We start from the raw sequence: 17,155 nt of genomic DNA on the forward strand, positions 1-17,155 counted from the left end.
TTCATTATTTCTTAATGCGACTGATTATTCTCTTAAGAAAAAATAAAAACACTGCCACGCAGTCCTGCAGGAGAAAACACAAACACTTTAAGGAGCTAGCAAACACTCTGTTTAATCTAATTAATCCTCTTGGAAATGTAGCGCACGTTGAAGGCCGACTGTACAGCCACTGGAGGAAACCAACAGCAGCTGAACCGCAGAGGAAATCAGGAAGGATTCCTTATAGGAAGAAGTTGTGTGGGTTAGATACTGACTCTCCACGGCTTAGACCCACAGGACCAAGACTCCCAAACTTACTTCATATCAAGAATTCAAGGATAAAATAGATGAACATTAAAGTTAAAGCTCCCATTTGAAGTACAATACAATTCTGCTACGAAAACACACAGGGACAAGAATAATTATTTACAGGGTTTGCACATTTGTCATCCTTTTGAATATTCACAGAACAAAAATATGAAAGCATTGTATTACCTAATAATGCAAGGAAAGCAACCTTCTGTTGATCATATGTGCCAAAACCGCAACCACAGGTGAGGCCCGCAAAGCTGACTAAACCTTTGGCAAGATTGCAGACCAAACCTGACCCGAAGCCTGAAGCCAATGTCCCTAATCTGCAGAATAATACTGGATACAGTCTAAAATGCATTTAGTGCAACACAACAATAGACATTGTTTACTCTCCTGCTGCAGGAATCGTCCCATCCATCATCATCGAGAGTGAAGCATCTGCATCTGAAGACAACAGCTGTAATTTTATATATTATATTAGCCTAGTTAGCCATCCATCATACACACAGAAGAAAGGTCTTCAAACATCAGACCCACTGACAAAAAAAAACCCTAAACAAGATTTAACGACAAACCAATAAGCAACTATCAACATGAACATAATCAGCTGTTAGCATGTTAAAACGCGTATGAAGCTTCTTGTTAGTATATCACATTTATTCTCAATGTCGCACAGCAAAAAGATAGATACAAATATAGTATTTATATTTTTAAATTTGACATTTTATCACACATACCTTATAGTTTATGACAATTTATGTGTTTCTCTTGTTTAACATTTTTTTGGTTTCTTTGACAAGAACCAGGACTCAAACCAGAAATAAAGAGTAGAATCAGAACCGGTGTTGATGAACTTTAAAATATACTCTCTTTGGGAACTAGGTGATCTCACCCTCTGCGTGCGTGTCTGTCTGTCAGCCCTTTGCCCTGTCCGGGCCTGAATCGGAGCGTTTGCAGCGGAGGATCAGAGGCTCTGCAGAGCGTCGAGTCGTGCGGCTCTCTAATTAAAGCTGACGCTGCCACTGAAGCCCGCCAGCCCCTGGGTCAAAGGTCACCACACAGCCACTGACACAAGCAGGTAGCCAGCCACTGTGAAATGGGCTGAAAGGCAAGCAACCGCCACCACCAGCCTCCCATCCTCAACCTGCCCTCCTCCCCCACTAGTCCCTGCTTCTCCTTTTCTTCCTCCAATTCCCTCCACCTCTTCCCCTCCAAGAAAACCCCCCCGCCTCCACACATTTATCCACTTAATGCCATGGGAGAGAAAGAATAGGGACGGAATAGAAAAGGAGGAAGGGGAGGAAGAGAAAAGGCTTTTCAGCAGAACATCTAAAGGAAACTCGCACTTCAGCGCAATGAAAGAGCGGAGACGTTGCTCCGAAGGTGCAAGGCCATCATCAGAGGGCCAAACATGTCAGTGGAAAAATAAATACTGTAGGTGGAGCAGTGAACTTCCCTGTCACTACCTCTCATATGAATGATCCCACCCGATGACCAGAACAAAGGCATGCCGTTGACCTTTGCGTGTCCATTCTTTTAAAGCAAAGTGGAACCGGACCATGGTGTGTTGTCTTGGAGATACAGTCATGAAAAAAAATAAATAAATAAAAAAAAAGGTATTCAAGGACGCTTGTGTTGAGGTAGAGGGAGCAAGTGTGCTGAAAAAAAAGCCATTCATCATGCTCGAAAAAAACAACAACTCTCAACCACAGTGTTAACGGGTCCCTTGTTGTATTTGGTCAAGTACAAGTGAACCAGAGCTTGTAAACAGAAGTCACATGGACTCAGAGGTCTCTTGTTTACAGGTCAAAGCTGTTGTAGCAGGTCAGACATTGCACGCTGCAGAGGAGGCGAGTCAACGGTGTAGTCACTGCAGCTTCATTTGCAGCGTTTCAAGGCTTTATTTTGTGCTACTCTGCTTTCTGAAAACACGGTGAACTGCTGGCTGTCAGATGTCAACATCCACCTCCTCCTCCTCCTGCGGCCCAGAAACACTCATGCTTTGAGGTTGTTTCCGGGAGTTGATTGGGTTTACGTGCTCACTCCTAACAAACTGCGGCTCTGGTTTCATTTATATGGACACACACAAATAGAAACTAACAGACTGAATACATAATTACCATGTATTGTATCAGACGTGACACTTATGTTAATTAGAAACACAGACCCATTGTAGAGTTTTTTTTTTATCTCAGCATAAATATAAAAAAATACACTCAAATGTGAGTAGTAGAAATGAGCGAAAATGATACACCTGGAATGTCAGGTTCTTGATTGTTAGGTCTGGGTATAATATGAGAAAATGATATTAATGCCTTACTCTGAGAAAAAACTATTTTTTGATTTCTACAAAAACAAAACAAAGTTCTCGAATTTAACACATTGTGTGAACACAAGATCTTTGCCGAATAAAATACAGTCAAAAAATGGCAAGATTTTGATTTTGATTCAAATCAGGAATTATCTGATAAAATAAACAAGATGAACACTACTCTGATCAGACCTTTAATGGCAACGTTCAGTACTTGCACCTTTAAATACTTCAAAGTAAGGAGTTACAATACACAGTCTTGTTAGTCAGTTTTCTGTGAAAGATCAGGAAAAAGACTAAAGACTTGGAAGCTGATAATGTGAAAATGTTAAAGCAAGAAACACGTCAACACGTCTTTGTTCACACTGGAACCAAAATTAACTGAAGGCGAGATGCATTTCCTTTTAGCCTGGCGTTAAGTGTCTGGCTGCCACAGATGGACGTTTCTCACACTTATGAAGAAAATCAACAGCTTCCAGATAAAAGATGGAAACCATATTAAGTGAAAAGAGTCAGGAGACTTATATATTGCGGCCAGTTCCGCACATTTACATCACAACATTCAGACAAAGAGTAGAGGAGAATATTAGGTAAAAAAAAACATCCTGTTATCTTAAGGTGTCTCATGTGTCTTTTTTCATGCACATTTTATATCCAAGTAGAAGAGAGGCAGCGTATCTGAATGCCACATATCTGTCTCTCTGTGTCCCCATCAAAGGGACGAAGGCATCGCCATCTCAGACAGAGTCAATCGAGCTCTCAAACTCTCTCAAACACACACACACACACACACACACACACACACACACACACACACACACCACGCAAACCAACAGCAATGATTACCTTCCAGCCCGGGGCTCTGTGTGTATTGTAACCACAGTCTGTCCACACTGTCGGGACGAACACCGATCTGACCTCAGAGCAGTGCCAACAGTCTGCTACACAACTACAGATCAGAAACAGACCAGCTGCTGAAACACAGCTGTCTCTTTCCATTATTCACAGTGTGCTGAATTTTACATCACACTAAAGGTGGGAAAACCTCACACGAGACTGTGCTACTGACATAAACAGATTCAAGACAAAAAAATGATTCATGATGTTATGATAATAATGAAAGACAAGCAGAGCAGGAGGTCAAACTGCCCACTGATTTCTGCCTATTCATTTCTTGACTTTATAATATTACGCTTTGGCTACATTGTGCGTGTAACGTATTCGGACCAGTTGCGGAGCGGATGTGCCCGCGGAATGCATCTTTTCACTGGCTGCACCTGCAGCGCACGCACGCATGGCGTAGGATTGTGTGAGTCACAGGCGAGACGGTGAGCTTTTGCTCTGGGATTGTTGTTTCTTCAGTTTTTGGACCATGCACAACGCTGTAAAACATCAACGTATCGTCACGAAAGTGACGAGAAACAACAAAATGAAAATAGAAACTCTTAAACCCAAACTGTCAATACGCTCATTACGCATCATTAAGTAATTTCCTGTACATCGGTAGTTTAATTTCAAAGAAAACTTTATGATCCATCTGTAGGATCTCTGCATGTGCCTGGTGTAGCCAGTTTCATTGATTATGGTGGAATCGTAGTGTATCCGCTCTGCATAAATTACGCGTGCAATGTAGCCGGCCCGTAAGGCTTCAATAAAAAAGGCAAATTGCTACAACCAAAGATATGCTGCACCCTTACAATCCAAATTAACAATCAATACAATCCAAAATCCTGAAGGCTGGAGACAATTGCAAATCAACTACTAAATGACTAATCTTGCTTTTATTGGATCCACGACAAGTGTCAACAAAATGCCAACACAATTCTCAAAGAGCCTTTGCACGTAATGTGGAAAAAAGTGTGAAAAAGAAGAATGAAAAAGCATGGTTTTTACATTTTTTTATTTTCTTGTGTAGGAATACAGTATGTTTTGGACTTGTTCCTTGAAAATGTGAAAATACAGCAAGTGTCCCAACTGAGCAACAGCTTCACCTGCATCACAATAACCTTACCGTGACTGAATAAAAACTTGATTTGGACTACATTCAAAGAAAAAACTTGATGTTTCAAAAATAAAAACTTGTCAAGAGTGAACACCAGACTAAATGACTTTTTTTGTTGTTGCTGTGAATCTTGTGTTGTGGCCTGAATCCAGAGCAGGATTTTGGCTGCGTCAGCCCTTATCCAGACCCGACAGTGTTTGATGGAGCTGCTGGCCATTGTGTGGCAGACCTCTGGCTGCCTGGTCGGTGACTGATGCACACAAGGCCACGGAGGAGAGCTTTATTAAACGACGGCGAAGACCCATCAATCTCCCTCTGACATATTGGGGGCTCACCTTGGGGTGGGGGTGGTGGTGTGCACCAGGAGGAGTCAGGGAGACGTGAAACCTTTAGACCGTCTACACAGCTCTGTAATGACATAGGGTGTGTTGGTTGGTGTTTCCAGTATGTTGCACTTATTTATTTTTGTTGCATAACGTGTGTTGTGTGTGTGGTGTGTGTGCGCAGGGTGAATCATTTAGCAGGGAACGCTGTGAGCCGGCATACTGTAGAGAGTGAGGGCGTGATGACAAATCCGTCACTTAACCCTCTCATTCACTCCTTTCGTACACACTGAGAAACTACACACACACACACACACACACACACACCTGCAGACCTTGACAGCCTGCAAGAATAAACCACCTACCCCCCAAAAAAAACCTTCATCACCAGCTGCAGGAGGCTCCATACAGTCTGAACCTCCCCGCATCTGTAACCTGACGACCACCTGCAGCTGCACCAGCACCAATGGGTGGAAAGAGCAGGGCCATCAACAGCAACACACACACACACACACACACACACACACACACACACACACACACACACACACACACACACACACACACACACACACACACACACACACACACACACACACACACACACACACACACACACACACACACACACACACACACACACACACACACACACACACACACACACACACACACAATCCAGCCCCGGTAACAGACGCTTGACAATTTCTATTGTATCTCATTCATTCTGAAACATTGCTGTAATAAATGTGACACAGCTGTGGACTGAAAACATTCCATTTCCCCAAAAAGCGTTTTAGGAAAACTGAAAATCTAAAATGCTTTTTTATAGTCTGTCATTTTTTATTTGTTTATCTGATCGTATTATGAAAGTTTCCTTAAGAACTAAAGGTGGTAAACCTTTAAGATATAATCCTCCTTAAAGGATAAGACAATATCTAAATTACATAACTCCTATTGAATCATGTGAAATCTGCTGGATTGCTTTAAAACCTAAAACACTAAGAGGATGCTTTTCTAGTGATGTGCATTTATATCAGCAGGTTTAACTGCATTTAAAGACTAAATTGATTTAAAACACTAATAATTGTTAGTGTCACTGTTCGGTTTGTTGTTGTTTCGTGTTGGGTCACATTTGGGGCTGCAACTAATGGTTTTCTATAGATCAATTTGTCTGAACATTTTGAAAAAACATGGCTATAATCTCCCAGAGCCCCATTTAATGTATTGTGATTACTGTTTATGTTGTATTTAACTGACCATCAGCCCAAAACCCTAATTATTTTAGGTTTACTATCATATATGACAAAGAGAAGTATCAAATGCTTATCCTTTTTTTTGAGAAGGGAAGGTTTGTCATTTTTGCTTTAGCAATGACGAATAATTGGTTATCAAAATAACTGAAGATTAATTTTGTCAATCGACTAAATTACTAAATTCTTTCAGTCATATGTTTCAGTCACATTTTCTGTTTTCGGCAAAAACATCAACTGCAATATTCTTTAAGACCGACTGACATTCACAGAAAACTGACGTGTTTACATTGAGAGATAGAGAGCATAAAAACTTTACACAGGACAGGTATTATGCAGGTAGTCTCACTCTCAGGTAGTTCATCCAAAACGTTTTTTAGTGAATAAAAGAAATATCACTGCAGTGTTCATGAAAAAAAGTGGGTGGCAAGTGCGTAATTAAAAATAAAAAAATTAAAACTTTTAATTCACTACATGTTTTTGACCATAATGTGACATTTCAGAGATTCAAAACGTTTCAACAAACTCTGCAGAGTGAAGGAAACGAGGGCAGAGCGACCATGAAGCCCTTGACTTCTTGGTGATGGACATTTATCAGGGCCCATTGCCTCATCGGAGGCAACGCTGCCATGTGTTCACACTCAGACAGAGAAAACAGTGTGTGTCACTGTGTGTGTGTGTGTGTGTGTGTGTGTGTGGTGGGCAGACTGCCAACACAATCTGACAGCGGCTGGCGCCGGCAAAGAGGTGAGTTAGGAGTGATTAGGCTAAAAGCAGCCGACCCAAAATGTCAGATCTCAACGACAGACAAATGAAAACCAAACTAAGTTGAAATGCTTGTATTCACTTTCCCTCATGTGTTACAGTCTGAAGTATTAAAGAGAAACATATTATCCTATAGAAAAAGTTTTAATGTCTATACATATTATGCTTTGACTTTTTCCCTTTCCTTCATTGTGTTAAATATCTTTTTTGTGCAAGTAATAGGTTTAAAAAGTGAAAAAGCCCAAAGTCCACCTCAAAGGGACTTACCATCTCCAACAGAAAATACTGTTCACAAACTGCTCCAAACAGCTCTGTTGTAGTCCAGCCTTTACTTCAGAGACAAACGTCCCTTTGGGGCCCTATCTTGCACCAGGCACAGCGCGGCGCAAAGACTGACGGAAGGGTCTTTGCTATTTTAAGACCGTCCAGCGCCCACGTCGTTTAAATAGCAAATGCACCTGCGGCCAGCTGTGCTGGTCTTACAGGGAGGTGTGTTCAGGTGAATTCTTGGCATATTGCTATCTTGAGGCAGTGCAGCATTTTATTGTTATTTTAACAGCGCATTAGTAAAATGCGCCTAGGCTTTTGCACAGCGCGTGCACACTATGCTTGTTACACACACAGGGTGAGCCAGCAGCACACAAACATGCAAAAGATTACAAATAAAAATATTACAGTGCAAATCCTCCATCATAACAGCAACGCGCCAAGGTACAAACGCGCCTGGCTTTTAAAGGGAATGGGAGATGACACTCTGATTGGTTTATTGCATACGCCCAAAACACACCTATGATTAATTAAGACAACTAAGTACAACCCTTTTGAACCAAACACCTGGTGCATGGACCCTTTTTTCTGCCGTCAAACTAGCAAAAGTGGATTTGGACACGCCCTAAACGCACCTGCGCCATGCGTTTCACGCTGTGCGCTTATTTAGTTAAAATAGGGCCCTTTATAAACACTCATAATGCTCGCCTAGCTGCTAGCATGACACACCCTCATACTCTTCTGAATGGCTAGTTGTCCTTACCTAGGTACTGCGCATGTGTGATTCCCAACAAATATGGAACAGAAGTGAGATGCCTCACTCTGTAGCTAAAACAGAGAGCTCAACACACAGAGTGAAAAGAGGAGAGAAATGGGCAGTACAACAAAAATATGTTTTTTTAAATTAAACCATTTAAACCTATCCTGGTACAACCTCTAAATACAATTATGAACCTGAAAATGAGCATAATATGAGCACTTTAATGTTTTGAATGCCACATACATTTACAGGGTTTCCTTTATGTTGATTTGACCGTGGCGGCCCCCCACGGCAGCATTTCTGCCCCCCACGGTATCAGAAATAGGGCTGCATTGTTAGAGTGCATGTTGGAGTATAGCACGGGCAAGCGCGTCACTCGGCAGAAAAAGGAGTGGGGGGTGTTCGGCTGCTCCCACTACTAAAAAAAAATCCTACATGAAACACTGCAATTAAGATTAATATTTTACTTAATACATACTACAGGTGGCACAGGTACAGCGAATTACACGTTTTTATTTTTAAGATATATTTTTGGGGCATTTTCGGCCTTTATTCGACAGGACAGCTGAAGACATGAAGGGGAGAGAGCGGGGGGAATGACATGCAGCAAAGGGCCACAGGTCGGAGTTGAACCTGGATCCGCTGCGTCGAGGAGTAAATCTTTATGGGCACCCGCTCTACCAACTGAGCTATTTGGGCACCCTTACACATGTTTATATAGACAAGTATCTATTCAAGATCATTCAGCTCCATAAATGTTTCATTAGTAACCCTGCTTTTCTTTGGAACAAATAGCAAGCTTATACATTTAGGTTGTGCAGTAAAAATGAACTTACAGCAAAACCTAGACACAAAACTAAGGACAATGACTAACCTTTTTAATGTGCTTATTAAAAATGTGGTAAATACTGTATTCTGTCAATAGCAATACTGCTGTCCTTAATATGTAGAGGTAAGGATTTGGATGGCTTTGGGCTTTAGAAACTACATTAACAAAGAAATAGGCTAATTTAGACCTGCACACATCCTAAACGTATGAGTAGACCTGTGATTTTCATACAAACTGCAAACAGAAGAAATGATCAAAGGACAGTTAACTGCTTTAATGGAAGTCTGCATCAGTTCTGTTAATATTTGTTATGTTCAGTATGTAGACAGGGGCGTCCATATACTTTTAGCCGTTAAGTGTAAATAGAGAGACAAATAGATAATTTGGCAGAGGAGGGTAAAAGTAATGTCCAGAGGAAAAACAAAACTCACAGATCTCTGCCCTCCTCAAAATGAAAACAACATGCTGATATTCAAACACCACCACTGTGCATCACTCCCTCTCGCTCTCTGCCTCTCTCTCACGCTCCCCCCCCCCTCTCTTTCCGTCTCACACACGGCTGACCTTTACAGTGAGAAATGAATACATGAATAAAACTAAAATCTGCAAATGACAAATCTGCATTCGGCCCTCGAGGTTTCCCCCGAGGTGAGTTTCAGAGAGTCAAATGAGGGCAGTTGGATTTAATCTCACACACACACACACACACACACACACACACACACACACACACACACACACACACACACACACACACACACACACACACACACACACACACACACACACACACACACACACACACACACACACACACACACACACACACACGAGAAAGAAAGAAGAGAAATAGAAAGAAAAATGATTGAAAATGAGAAGCGAGGAGAAAGGTACTGTATTGTGTCAAAAGGATAGGAGATAAGTGGACAGAAGAAATGAAGAGGAGAAGAAAAAGAAAGACGACAATAGAGGAAGCGTGACAAATGGGCGAGGGGGAAGAGCCTCCCCAGTGGACGAGGCAGAGGAGGAGAGGAGGGCTTCGGTTGGGAGGATCAGGGAGGAGGCAGCAGCAACAGTTTGACCTTCGACCAGGGAGTTAAGTTGCGGTCAAGTCCAGCATCACAAAACAGGTTAATCCCTACAGACGTCTCTTTTCCCTGCTCGTACTTCTCTGTTCTGAATCAGTCAGCAAAGCTTATCAGAGTCGGCAAAGCCAGCAGGATTCCTCACATATCTGTGAGCGGCCTGACCGGCCACTCCTATTACTGATGTCTGAAGCTGAGTGTGAGTACGTGAGAGACTATTTGATGTTTATTGTCATGATATCTTTTACCGGTTCATGATTTAGTCGATGAAATCATCCCTAACGTTCATCACCGACTCCCAGAGCTCAAAATTATGAATTATTCAGAGCTGCATGTTTGGTCTGACCAAGTGTCCGAAAATCAAAAAGGATTCAGTTTACAATGATAGGAAACAAATAAAAGCAGTAAATAATCACATTGGAGAAACTGGATAAGGCAAATGATTTGGAATATTTGGGAGGGACAGTCGATAATTCTGCATTAATGACCTGGTCTCTCTCTCTCTCTCACACACACACACACACACACACACACAACACACACACACACACACACACACACACAACACACACACACACACACACACACACACACACACACACACACACACACACACACACACACCTGTTTCAGAAGCTGTGATCAGAAAAGATTTCATCTAACAATTCAGCACAGAGGTGAAGTGTTCAAAGTGTTTAAACTAAAGCTGTCCGACTACTGATCGACTGAAACGGCCCTCAACTTTTTACCATTTACTAAAGGGCAGAAAACAGGAATTCATATTCTGCATTAAAGCAGTAGATTAAAGACAGAAGATTAAAAAGAAGACTAAAAAAAATACATATAATAGGTTAAAAATTCAGAGAAAAGGAGTTTTACTTTGCCCCAAAATCTTGTTGCCTGGAGCAGAAAGAGTTAACGATGTGAATAAAACCCCAAAATGTCTCAGGCTCCGAGAGACCTTTAGCTCCTCTTAAAAGACGCTTGATTGACACGGTGCAGAAGCCTGTTCATCTTTCCACTGTGTGTGTGTGTGTGTGTGTGTGTGTGTGTGTGTGTGTGTGTGTGTGTGTGTGTGTGTGAGTGAGTGAGAGAGAGAGAGAGAGAAGAGGAGGTTTAGGTATTGGTCTGTTAAGCATCTGTCGTTAAACAGTGTGTGTTGTGTGTCTTTCATGGTACACTGCTTTCACTCCAAGCAGGAGTCTCCAAGCAGGAGTGAAAGGGTCAGAAGAGAGTTTTACTCAAATTGTATAGTACACGGTGTCAGAAGCATTATAAAAAGGTATTAAAAATGTGTTATGAAGTGATTTGTTCAATAAAGAAAGAGCAGAAATGAAAAAGTCAGCATTATGAAAATAATCTTTAGTTGCAAGCAGCCCAAGAAAGATGTAATCCTCTCTGTTTCCTAATAATTCATATTACCTACTTAATCTGATAATTAAAAACTCAATTTCCAAGTAATTTATTTAGTCAAGACCATGTTCATGTTTCAGCAGTGGAATTCAGAATATTTCAAATATCTGAGTGACAGCCGCCTACAGTGTTCAAACGCATTTAACGTGGTTACAGAACGAGAGAAATTGAATTGCATTTCCTTGCAGCTTTTTATAACTCAACTCACATTTCGCAATAAAAGCAATATGTTGCAAATAACAGGAAAGTTTTGGGAGGAAATGAAAAGAGTAACTAGACTCCATAGACAAAAAGAGTCATTTTACCTCACAGAACATGGGTGTTGCTGGTGTACGGCTGCCTTGATCAGTTAGTTATTGTGTGACTTTGGGGTTTTAAAGTGTTAAGAACATACAAAACTAGCAAACTAACTGATCGAGGCAGCGTCTGCCGACTGCCATCTACTGTAGATACACTAACCGTGGAGAAGTACCTCATACAACCCCACTTCAAAAAATTGGAACGGTCCCTTTGACAAAATAAAAACCAAGTAATTTAAGGAATCCAAATTCTTATCACCATCCTTAAGCCTTCTGATTTAAATAAATCTCATCTCTGATTTGTTTTATTTTTTTTCCTGGAAATAAACCCACAGCCAGAGGAGCCCTCAACACTGAAGATTTCTATAGATACTGTAACTGGTTTTGCAGATACTCCAGTGAGATTAATTAACTGAGGCAACATGTTGGACACATATTTATGTAAGCAAAAAAACTTGGCCTTGTTCAAATCCACCTCGATCCCTGAAGAGTGGAGTTCAGAACCGGCTTTACTAGCTCAGTTTTAGAAGATAAAAAGTTGAAACTATTTGGCTGGAAAGTGCATATTTTTACTGTTATGATGAGAAACCTAATTCGTTTGGATGAGTTACTTAAGGCCTAATGCGAGGACAGCAGACATGGATGTGTCCAAAACACTTTTAGGAAATACATATTGCACTAAATATACCGTTGCACAGTGGCATATCCTAGTCTTTCCGCTGTAAATGGCCACATGCTGAACTGACAACCTGCTGCAGATTAGGGCTGTTGGAACAAATTCCGAAAATCGAATATAATTCGAATAGTAAAAAAAAAAAAATCAATACTATTCGAATGCTGAAATTACTATTCGAATGTGATTTTGTTTATAAATATGTTGGCTAACGTTAGCTAATCTCCGTCTTCTCACCTTGGCCTACCCGCATGTGAAAACGAAATGCTTTTGTCATGGACAATACATTAGCGGGAGTGAGAAACACAAGGCGTTGTGATGTCTTAACATCACAGAGCACGTAACGTACGTAGGGAGTGACAGGCTGCGGCTGGAAATCAAAAGAAGGATGGGAAATAGTTTTAACATGACATTAAAATCGACATCCACCGAGCCAAAATGCTTATGTTATCATTAGAGGTGGTACAGTTCACAAAACCCACGGTACGGTTCTTATTTTTTCTTTATCACTCCAGAATATACTTCAGCATATAGCTAAAATTAGCATATTGAATGCATGTTGCACAAAACGTGCACACAGTGGCAGTTCTATATTGTTTTATTTCATCATAGGTAACGTGAAATCCAAAATGTTCCCACACACCAGACTATAAACGACGCTGGCGCATCCTCCAGCTCTGGGCAGCCTCTCTCCCACTGGACATTTCTGCAGGTGACGTGACGTGACCTGCAGCAGCACCCCACTCCACTTGAGGAGCGGTCGGCTCGGTGTCTCGCAAAATCTGATGAAAATCTTTTAAACTGACCTTTGTCGATCTGAAATGAAGACAGATTCAGCAACTGCATGGCCTATTTCTCGCTTTAAATGTTTTCAGAAACACGTTTCGGTGAACTATTTTAGTACAATATGAGATCGTATTCTGAACATAGATTCTGAACGAGCCGCCATGACAGTCTGGCTTTGAAATTTGGGACCAGCCAGACCCATGTGACGCAATCGTCCAATCAGCTGCCATGGGTTGCGTTTGTCACGCCCATCCCGCTCGTCATTTCCAGTAAGTGTTTTAACATAGGTGTCGAAAGTGGACACTACGGTAGTAAGAGGTTAGTGCAGCTTAACAGTGTACTGACAAACCGTGCGGTACACACACGCTCCGAACCGAGACTAGCGAACCGAGCGGTTCGGGTGTTTTTCCATGAACCGTACCACCCCTAGTTATCATTAGTTAGCTCGTTCTTGTTTCCTAACTGTGTCGCAAATTATAGGAGCTTAGGAGCTTCATATGGAGACAGCTAAAGTTAATGTTAGCTGCCCTACAGCTGTCAGAGTAGCTTCGACTTCATATATTACCTTCTAATAGCTGTATTCTCAGTAACGTGACAATCTGCAAGAAACAGGTTGCTTATAAATCACTAAAATAGTAGTGACAGCACCGTTTGGCTTACTCATCAATGCCGTTAGCATCATGGCTAACACTTTTGTTACTTAGTTTATGACAAATCGTTTCGGCTGTGCTTTCAACATGATGTCATTGTGCTAACCGAGTGCCGCTAGCCTTTACAACAGAACCTCTTCACTACACTTGTTAGATCATGTTTCATTACAGAGCTCTCTGTTGATTTGGGTTTGTCGCTGTGTGCATGGTGGAAAATGACAGTAGACAGAGAGCGGCGTGTTGGAAATGCAATGCGCCGCGACGTAGGTCCCCTTCAAGGCCAGTTGGAAGTCCCTCTAGTGGACAGAACGTGTAACAACAACCACATGCTTAGTGGCATTGATAATGCATAAGCCTGAGTAGTGTAGTACATATTAACAGGCTGCATTTGAGCATTAATTATTAGAATATTATTTGAATATTAAAAAAAATAACAAATGAAATTCGAATGGTATTATAGAGGAAGACTGACAGCTCTACTGCAGATAATTATAAAATGGATTAGGTTTGAAAAGCACTGCAGCAGAATGTCATTTTTATCCATAAGACCTTTAAAAACAGACATTTAAATGATGGATTGATGAAAAAATGGTGGGAGCAGTGATGGAAAGAAGGGTGTAATCTTGCTAATCAGTCACTCAGAGCAGAATGTTTCCTTCCATCTTGTACAGATGAAAAACTGCTGCTTCTTCACGATGCCAAAGTGGAAACTTCACAGTCCTGCTTGCTCTTGTGGTAGAAATCTGACTAATTGATCCAGGAGTTAAAAATATTACTTATTTAAGTTGAAATGAGGAGCTGTAAAGAGAATAAAATAATTAAAGTAGTTTTTTTTCTATTGTGCTGGTGATAATCTAACTATTGAATTTTGTGTTGTGGTGGTTGGACATACAGTATTGTACACTGAAATGCATTTTCATTCAAAGTAGGAACAATCCGCTTTTTCAAAAAGATTAAAAAAAAGTAAAAAAGAAACAAGAAACAATCGCTGACATTTTTCAGTTTGAGTTGGAAAGGGGTGGGACATAACGTGTTCCAAAATGTTTTAAAATGTGTGGCATTTGAGGTTAAAAAAAAACAAAAACAAATGACTGTTGGTTGGAATTCCCCTGAACACACAGTCACAACCAAAAATACAAAATTTTCTATGAAAAAACCAATAGCTTTTTGTCATAAAACTGAAAACCTTTCTGACCACTAAAAGACAAACATGGTTAGATGAACTGGTCAGCGAGCTGAAAACCAAACATATTTAAAAAGGTGGAGAAAGATTGTTGATATTTGAAACTCAACACCCAAACAAATACAACTCTCCTGTCAACGTTGGCATGTGGCAGATGTACTGTCCCTCTTGTTCCCACTGCCTTTCTCTTTATACATCTATGCCCCTGTCCTGGGCACGAGCACCTACAGAATAGTGTTGTTTGTTTCCCATGAACACTGTATTTTCTTTAAGCGAGCACACAGAACGGACAGCTAGCGGATGGAGAAATTAGCTAAATTTGACAAAATGTGTCGCAGAATCATGTTTTTTAATAAGTAGCAGCAGCAGCAGAGGAGGCCACTGCGGTGTTTATCAGGTGGTAGTTACACGCTACATTTCCTGAGTGATGCTGTCGCGCCCTGGCCTGCAGCAGCAGACCGCTGAGGGCTCGGAGGAGCTCGGCCACCCAGGCGGCCGGCTGGTGAGCTGTTGATGAAGTGAGGGGTCACTGCGGGGCTAAGTGAGACCTCACACTGGACAAGCAGGCCAGACCTCGGGCCACGATGGCATATGGGTGTGAAGGAGGTGAGGAAGCTGTGGAGGGGTGGGGGTGAGAGGGTGGCCGAGCTGTCCATTCCGCCTCTCACGAGACCCCCAGCTGTCACAACAGACACTTACCAGCTCTCACACTAAACACCCACCAGGGAGAGGGGGGCAGCATCCTTCCTCTTCCAAACAGAAGGATGGAAAAGAGGAAGGATGCAGTGGAAGAAAGAGAGGGTAATCTCTTCTTCCTGCTGCTGCGATGTCTGAGGAATGCTGGGATCTGCCCCCGCCACTGTCCCTCTGCCACTTCTGAAGCCAGGCTGCAAACCTGCTAATTATAGCCACTAAAAAGGATGAAGGTGTGACCCAAATAGTTATTTTAAGTCTGGAGCAGATTTGTGAAAACCACTGAACACACACACAGAGAGAGAGAGAGAGAGAGAGAGAGAGAGAGAGAGAGAGAGAGAGAGAGAGAGAGAGAGAGAGAGAGAGAGAGAGAGAGAGAGACTCAACGAAATACACAGCTGCAGGGCCGGCGAGCCCAGGTCAGACTGCAACACTGTTCAAATACTGTAATGACCATACCTGCAAACTCAGAAGGGCTGAAAAAGAGAGAACACAACATTTTCCCGGTGCTAAGACGATACTTTTAAAACGGTGCCTGAACCGAAAGATTTTAATATATTTAAAAAGAGCACCTTGTTCAATTGTATTTGTCTGTTCAAAAATATAAAACAATAAAAAGTTGACCTAAAAAAAAAAAAGGAGTACAAAACGACAGTCGCCGTGTTTATTGCTAAGCAATTCAAGCATTTTGGGCCGCAACAATCTAAAAAAAAGAAGGCCGCGAAATCCTGGAGGGACCGATTTATTTGATTTTATGTATTTTATTATATTTTGTGTATCTTATGTTCAACTGTGTGTTTTATGTTTCACCTGCCTGCAAGAAAGTAAAAAAAAAAAAAAAAAAAAAAGTAAAATCGGAAGCTGTAAAAAATGTATAGCAATTTTGTGTGATATAGGTGAAAAGACACTGGATATTGGTGTTGCTTTTAAAACAATCAATCATATCTTTGGAAAACACTTTCTCCCAAACTGCTCTTTTAAAAACATAGGTTTTAAAAAACCTACATTTTACCCCAGAACTCAATGTTAAAATGACACTAATTCATAAACACAGGTTACCTATTGTACTTTCTATTATTATAGTGTATGAAATATCTTGACTGCATGAGAATGTATACATCAGTGAATGCAGCAGTGATCTCAGGAGAGTTTTCTTCCATCATGACTACAATCATTTTCTCTACACAAAAACTTCTCACATCCACCTGCCTGTTTGTTGAATACATGCTGCTTACACCATTCTTCGACCAAACACCACCCCCCCCCCTCCCCACACACACACACACACTCTCTCTGCATTCTTTTCACACCTGATAGTCTATTGACAGAGTGTCCCGGTACCACGCGTATCACTTAACCCCATGTCAAAACACAGGTGTAACGTAAGCCCCGGGAGCAGGCAAAGGTCCTGAGCTCATGAAGGAATGTGCGAGCTGGGAATAGCACCCTGCATGTAGCAGAGAACAGAGTGACTGCAGGCAGCGGAGCTGGAAAACAGCCAGACACCGACAGAGGCGAAGGCACACCTTCGCCTTAGGGATCCACACAACACAACGAGATAGAAATGCGACT

The 17,155-nt window shown here is 41.5% G+C and overlaps 1 protein-coding gene across 3 annotated transcripts in view; it reads right to left on the reverse strand.

Moving 5' to 3' along the window:
* The window catches only part of mpped2a (metallophosphoesterase domain containing 2a), a 72,641-nt gene that overhangs the window by 21,233 nt on the left and 34,253 nt on the right, over positions 1-17,155 (reverse strand). The window lies entirely within an intron of this gene.

The sequence above is a fragment of the Perca fluviatilis genome, chromosome 3 (genome assembly GCF_010015445.1).
Source record: "Perca fluviatilis chromosome 3, GENO_Pfluv_1.0, whole genome shotgun sequence".
Classification (NCBI taxonomy): Eukaryota; Metazoa; Chordata; class Actinopteri; order Perciformes; family Percidae; genus Perca; species Perca fluviatilis.